At 44.6% G+C, this 7,178-nt stretch overlaps 1 protein-coding gene across 10 annotated transcripts in view; it reads right to left on the bottom strand.

Annotated features, from left to right (window-relative positions):
• Nucleotides 1-2,084, bottom strand: part of PATJ (PATJ, crumbs cell polarity complex component) — a 231,990-nt gene extending 229,906 nt beyond the window's left edge. For 8 of the 10 annotated variants that reach the window (XM_014521711.2, XM_025208665.1, XM_025208660.1 and 5 more), the window contains exon 1: nt 2,064-2,083. The gene's annotated coding sequence lies outside the window, so the exon portion shown is untranslated. Of the gene's footprint in view, nt 1-2,063 lie in introns of all 10 variants that reach the window. The other 2 variants (XM_025208661.1, XM_025208662.1) reach the window with 1 other exon arrangement.
• Between the last annotated feature and the right edge of the window lie 5,094 nt (nt 2,085-7,178).

The raw sequence follows: 7,178 nt of genomic DNA, 5'->3' as shown, positions 1-7,178 counted from the left end.
CTCTTTCCTGCCTATGCAGGGGGTTGGACTCGATGATCTATTGAGGTCCCTTCAGACCCTAACATCTATGAATCTATGAATCTCTGGTCTAGTTAATAAGACACTGGCCTGGGAACCAGAAGAGCCAAGTTCTATTCTCTGTCATGCCACAAACCTGCTATACAAACTTGGGCTAATCCATCTACCTCTGTCCCCATGCCATACTTTGCCTTACCTAACCTATTTAGACCACCTCCTCAAGACGAGGCCGTTTTTTTACCATATTTATGTACAATGCCTAGTGCAATGTGGCCCTAATTATTGCTGAGGCTTCTAGAAGGTAGTATAACAAAAAATTAAGTCCAAGTAGTGTCTCATTATAAGATCAAGCCCTTATTTGCATATTATTACTTTGGATTTATACAGGCTTGTCTTATTTAGACCAATATATAAGTAATAAATAAGATCCATTCATGTGCTGCAGCCTCCTCTGAACAAAAACAACTTTTTACTACCATAACTTATGTTGGGTAATTATGTCAGCTATAACTACATAATTTTGAAATAAACATCAATACCAAAGATAAAACCCTCTTCTCCTATAGACAATAATTAGAACCAGGTCAAACATACATAATGAAACCTGGAAGGTAAAAGACCACTGGATTTTAGAAGAAGTTTCTAAAATGTTGACGTATTTGAGTACTGGTTTCCAATGGAATCCAGACAGAACTCAGTGGTTTTCCATGGTTCTTATCTAGATCCAAACATTTATCCCAGTTTAAGACAATTTACAGGTGAGGAAGGTCATTTTAAACCAAAAATTCAAAGCAAAATCCATGCGACCCATAAACCAAGAAAGAGTCTCATGCTAGAGACTGAGAGCTGCACAGTTTTGTTGTTGTACTTTCCACTTGAAACAGAGCACTTCCAATGACCCAAGTATCCCCCGATTCCCTGCTAAACTCTGATTCTGAACTAACTCAAAAGGAAATACAAGAAACTGAAGCACTACCACTGCATCTGCTTCTACAGCCCAAACCCTCCCATCTAAGAGAATCAAGGCTCATAAAACTTATTAAATATTTCTAGGCTGTGGCAAAATCCATGGAAATCTTATTTCCTTCCAAAGAAAACATCAGCGCTGTTGCAAAACAGTCCCGGTGGAAAAGTGCGACTTGAAAACACCTTAAGACACAGCACCGGAGACCAATAAATTTACACCAGCAAACAAATCTGATCTGGCAGGAAATTTTATGAAGCACTACAAAAACAGCCCACATCATTCAAGAGCAACCTCACCAAAGGACTTGTATTGACCATTTCCAAGACATTTTTTTTTGTTATGGTAGTTCAATGGACAGCAGTTATGAGACAGGGTAGGTGTTCAAGAAGTGAAGGATTAGAATAAGAGAAAAAAAAAGAGAGTATGCTCCATCAAATATGCAGAAGAGCCCTGGAAAATAAAGAAAAATCCCACTTCCTGTCTTATAGTGTTGACTGCTATTCCAAAGAGCTCTTACTTGGGCCGCTATACTTTTGCAACAGCTGAAGTGGTCCTCATGTATAATTTATGTAACAACTTAAGTTTGTAAAGCACTTTGGGATCCTTGGGAATTAAAGACAACCTCTCATCATACCTCAACATTTTTTTACACAATACAGCCAAATCAGCCTCAGCTTTATTTCCATCCCACACAGTTTTCTGTGGAGAGTAAAAAAGAGGTGTTTGTTTTAAAGCAGGCTTCTAGTTCTTCTGGTTATGAAGTGAGCCTTGAAAATATAAATCATTCATAGGAGTGGAAAGTTTACATAGAGGGTTTTTTTCCTCCACTAAAATCATGAGCTACCTGTAATCCTCATCAACAATCTCCAAAGGCTAGCCTGCAGGGCCTGGGAAACCAACCAAGACAGCTCCCTTGAATTCCTTTCTGGGTTGGTAAAGTTATTTGGGAGCCCAAATACATGCTCACTGAACCATTCTCCAAATCCATATGCTAATCCTATGCATAGGAGTGTGATGACAACAGAAATGATTGTTAATTTGGGAGAAGCCTGCCAAGAAAGTTGTTTTGAAGACTTACCCAAAATGGTAATGCTTGTTCTGTTCTGGAAGTGCAACGTGCACACTCACAGCTGTGTCTTCCTCTTTCCTCACTTCCATTCTCATGTTTCTATACCCATCTGTTGCTTCATTCTTCTATAGTACTACCAACTCCAAAAGTTCAATCATGTCAGAACTCCCCCACAAAATCATGACATCTGCCTCAAAATCATAGGTTTAGAGCAGGGGCAATTATTTTGGGCAGAGAGCCGCTTACTGAGTTTTGGCAATCCATTGAGGGCTGCATGACAGGCAGCCAGGGGTAGATAAATATGAATTTTCTAAATTTTTTAGGGGCCCTGCGGGCCGGATAGAATGGCCTGGCAGGCCGCATCTTGCCCACCCCTGGTTTAAAGTCTGTCCTATGAGTTCTCATTCCCTGCTATAGTGCATCTGTGGTACATTACTCCAAACTGCTAAGTGTATAAAGCTGTGACCTTAATTATGTCAGGGCTAGTGCACACCCACATGAAATATTCTAGGGTTTTAAAAAAGAAAACTGAAAAAAAAATGAAAACTCCATCCTGTACCACTGTTTTGGCACCCACCTGGGTCACTACCAGACCTGGAATCCTCCCCGCACAGTTCTCTGAATAGCAAAATGAACCTTTATCCTCCCTCTAATTCTGGTCACAAAGTATTTTGCCAATAGGTTTGACAGGATTTGCCGACAACAAAAGAAATAGTGAGGCTCTGTGCTTCAGTAGGCACAGACTCTTCTACCCTCTCCAACATGCATGACCCATTCTGTCATGTCCAACACGTTCCCTATTTGCATTCTCATCACCTCGTCTGTCCACATGTCACACAGATGCAGCTCTTGCTCCCCATATATCTGAATCAGAAAGACTTCTGCTTGCTGCTTGGGTGCTGGCAAGGGACATGTGACTGAATAATGGTAGTGTAACTAGGCCATGACAAGCAGGCCACCAACCCCAAGCACTGATTTAGAGGGGGCACCAGCAACACGCTGCAGCACTCTGCACCTGAAAACTGCATCTTATAAAGGGAAGCGTCAGGCGGCCTTAATCCTAGGCTGCGTAACCCATCGCACCTGTAGCTTGCAGTATTAACAAGAATAATTTAGTTAAAAATCCCAAGAGTAAGATATTTGGCATCAAGACTGACATTGCTACTAAGCTCATTTTTAGTGTTCCAGGTATTAGGTTGGCAGCATGAAAGTTTGAGTCAACAAAAAGAAATACTGTTTACCCTCTGCACAACTTTCAGATGAGATCATTAAAAAGGCCTGGGCTCTTCTGCACAGACACTTCCTGAGCATAGTGATCTGCACCAGTACCTTTGACAAAAATATCCCTTTCAGCAAGCACCAGACAGCAGGTTTAGTGTTAACTGCTGCATATTACTCTAGGGAATGCTGCAGTCTGTACTGGTCTGCATATGTGTACCACACACCCTTACACAGAAGCCAGGGATAAGACAACCCTTCCTATTCCTACATCTCTTTAAAAAATGTTGACCTATACAGGGTTCAAATTACACCGACTCTTGTGGCAGGGTCTGCAAAAAAAAAAAAAGAAACTAGTGCATTGATTAACAAGTCCACCTAAGTAAAGGCGCAACCTAATCGGAGACCCCCTCCCCCAGGTTATGATTTTCAAATCTTACTGGGGGGGCATTCATCTTATGGGGGGGGTGGGTCAACCCCCAAGCTCCCCCTTAGTTTGCACCTGGACCTAAACGGTTATAAGATAAGTGGTTTTTGCATCACTGTATGGCAGTGACAAGAACTAGAAAGCAAAAGGAATCTAATGGGCCAGGGGCTGGTCAAAAGAAACCGCATGTGCTGCACTGAAGATCTATATGCTTCCTGGACCAAGGCAGTCGATTCAGTCACACACTTAGGGCATGGCATATATAACAACCAGCACAAAGTCCGTGTGAAGCTGGGCATGGAGGAAAAAAAAACTAAGGTCCACAGGCAGTGCTGTAGCAAGGAGGGGAGGGGGGCACTTAATCAAATGGAAGGAAGGTTATGTAATAGCATATAGGGGCCCTCTGCACATGACCCAAAAAACCTGGCTACAACTGTTATCCGCAGGCATGTAAAGGTCTTGTATTCCACATACTATAGGAGTATCTGCTCTTTAAGCCAAAAAGCGGTCAGTTCAGGGCTTCGCAAATCTTTCCACCTTTTACCTCATAGATACTGACTCTCCCACGTGCAATCAGTCATCATCTTTTAGACAACAACTGCTTAATGGGATATTAGCAAGGGAGTTGATTATTTTTTGGCATCTTTTAATTAAATGTAGCAGCTGGAAACAAGGCAAGACAGCACTATGTAACCAGTCAATATTGCACTAAACACCAGCAAGCACGGGAAGATGGCAGGAAATCCCCAAGGCATGGAAGGCGCTTAGCTTACAGAATAGTGAAGTACGACACTCTCTAGTTCCAGCTGGGGGGACTTGTTAGACACCACCTAGACAGAGATGCTAGGTCTACAGTAGTACAGGTTTACTGGCATTTCTGGTAATCCCTAAATCTTCATAATCTAATTGACAAAACTACTTTTGCAGATCTAGTTCATACCAGGTGGGAGATCAAAATAAACTAGCTTGACAAATGTTCTTTTATGCTGGTATATCTGCAGCTACGCTAGGGCTTTGGGCAGTGTGGAAACATCACCACTTTTTTTTTTTTAATTCCTAAATTACAGAGCCCCTGTTGCTATGACAATGCTATAGCTGTGTTCAAAGAGCCTCTTCCTGGAGATGTGGCATATGCAGCAAAAGTGTGTGCATGTGTGGGGGGAGGGGGGGGGGTCTGCCAAATTAACTACACCACTGCCCCCAAATGACATTAGCTAAACTGGTGGACGTTCAGCTCCTGTCAGGATACCTGCACAGGCTAAGGGGGCGTAACTTGAACCTGACGAAGCTTGGAAAATCGAATGGGATTCACAGGAGGTCCCAAATAAACATCTTGTGACAGATCCAACGCAGAAGGTCCCTGGCTTTGATCTCCCGTGACACTCATGGGCAACTCTAGTCTGTATCTGCACAAACCATGGGAGACGATGCACAAATGGAAACTTAAAAACTCTTCGGTGTGCGACGTGGTCACCCAGAACAGACCATGGAACACGTAATGACTTAATTGCCGGGTGCATAAATATGAAAGAGGTATTGCATCGATACAGCCTGCTGTTCCTGACGCAACTGTCTGGCTCAACCACCTAAATGTAAAAGTATAGTGTCTACATCAGCCATACAAAAGAAGGGGATGTGGGACCTTCTCACATGCAACATATCTAACCAGCTATAAAACTAGTGTAGATCAGGCCATCACATGCAATCTTCTGACCTGCTTTGCAATATTTCAGAAGAAAGTTGCTATATCTATATAAACACAAGATACCCTTGTCCCTTCTTGCACCTCCCCTGGAAGTTGGAGAGGATTGTGAATTATTTTACACGGCCCATGACAGCCCACAGTGACTCAGGAACTTAAGGCTGTGGTCTTAAAAAGAAGATATTAATTGGGGTTATTATTTAGGAGCAACAGGATGGGATACTTAATACTCTATAACACAAAAATAGTTCCTATCCCAAGTCTGTGGCTAGGTTTTCACTGCAAAAAGGGTACAGGGGCTGGGTTTGGTTTTGTTTGGGGGGTGGGGGGTGTTAAACTGAGATTACATCAGTATAAAAACCTACTAGACAGGCATTTTTCCTTGATGCAGCAAGTTGAGATAAACCTCAGGTGGGGAGATAAGGTCAGCAATATCATGGATGACCAGTGCTTCCCAAGTTGGGGGGAGGCCAATTGCTGACAGGGTGCACTTCCAGTTTTGTGGCTGGTGCTTCCAGGGGGTGCACGACCAATCTAAGGGGGTGCACCTGTGTGCACCCCCTGTGTGTCACCAATGAGCGATAGTTTCTGGAAGGGACCTTACAGATCATTGGTTCCAGTCCCCCTGCACTTGGGCACGAAAGACTGGGATCAAATGACCCCAGCAAGATGGGTGTCAAGACACTTTTCTAAGATCGCCAGGGTGGATGACTGTACCGACTCTGGGGGAAGCCTGTTGCAAACCCTCAGCACTCGACTCGTAAAGAAGTTTTTCCTATGTGAAGCCTGAAGCGATCCTCAATCAGCTTATGCCCATCACAGGCAGTCCTCGACTTAAGACGTTTTGAGTTGCAACGAACGGCACTTTCGACATTTATAAATTGACACCCTGCTTCGACTTTCTGACGTCAGCGTTGACTTTACAACGCTTGATCCAATGCGACACCACGCCAGCGAACATGTTCGCTGCGTCGCCCATCTCCCTGGAGAACATCTGTCCAAACTTCCTTGGACACTTCCTTTAAGAAAGCAGACAACACTCCAGAAAAACCTGCAGCCAAGACTCCTGCGAAGACGCCAGCCAAGAGCCGTTCAAAAAGTCCAGCCAAGTCACCTCAAAGAAGTCCTTCCAAATCAATATGATTGCTATTTACAATACATTAATATCGTTACATTACTCCTCTATAATTGAGTACAAAAGTCTGGGTTATTTTTGGTGAAAATAGGGTATAGGGCTCAGAAACCAATCCCCTATTTATAACATTGTTTCCGATGGGAAACTCAGTTGTGAGTTACAACGTTTCGACTTAAGACAGGACTGGTTCTTGAAAAACACCTCTCAAGTCAAGAGGACTGCCTGTATTTCTTGTCCTCCCCTGGGCGGGGGCTGACCTAGGCCCTTGACATGATTATCTGGGTCTTTTCTTCTCCAGACTGAAGCGTCCCCAGCCTCGCACGCCACAACAGAAAACAAAACACAAAACAAAGCCCCTGCGCACACACAAGCCCTTCCTCGCTCCCCTCTTCCCTGCAGGCTCAGCCCGGCTCCTTGCTCCCGGGCGAGCAGCACCGGGGCGGCCCAGGGACGTGGCTGCAGGTGCGGGCGGTAGGCCCCCGGCAGGCAGCGGAGGGCCGGGGCAGGGAAGGGCGAGGGCAGCGCGGGCGGGGGTGTTTCTGCCTCGCTCTTCCCAGCCGCAAACTAACTTTCTCCGCCTGCAACAAGCAGCCCCTCCCCGTGGCCGCGTCCCGAGGCGCTGCAGCCCGCCCCGCCTCTTGG

Source organism: Alligator sinensis, unplaced genomic scaffold (genome assembly GCF_000455745.1).
Source record: "Alligator sinensis unplaced genomic scaffold, ASM45574v1 scaffold588_1, whole genome shotgun sequence".
Lineage (NCBI taxonomy): Eukaryota > Metazoa > Chordata > Crocodylia > Alligatoridae > Alligator > Alligator sinensis.
The sequence above is the reverse complement of the archived record's forward strand: the minus strand, read 5'-3'. Positions and strand labels throughout refer to the sequence as shown.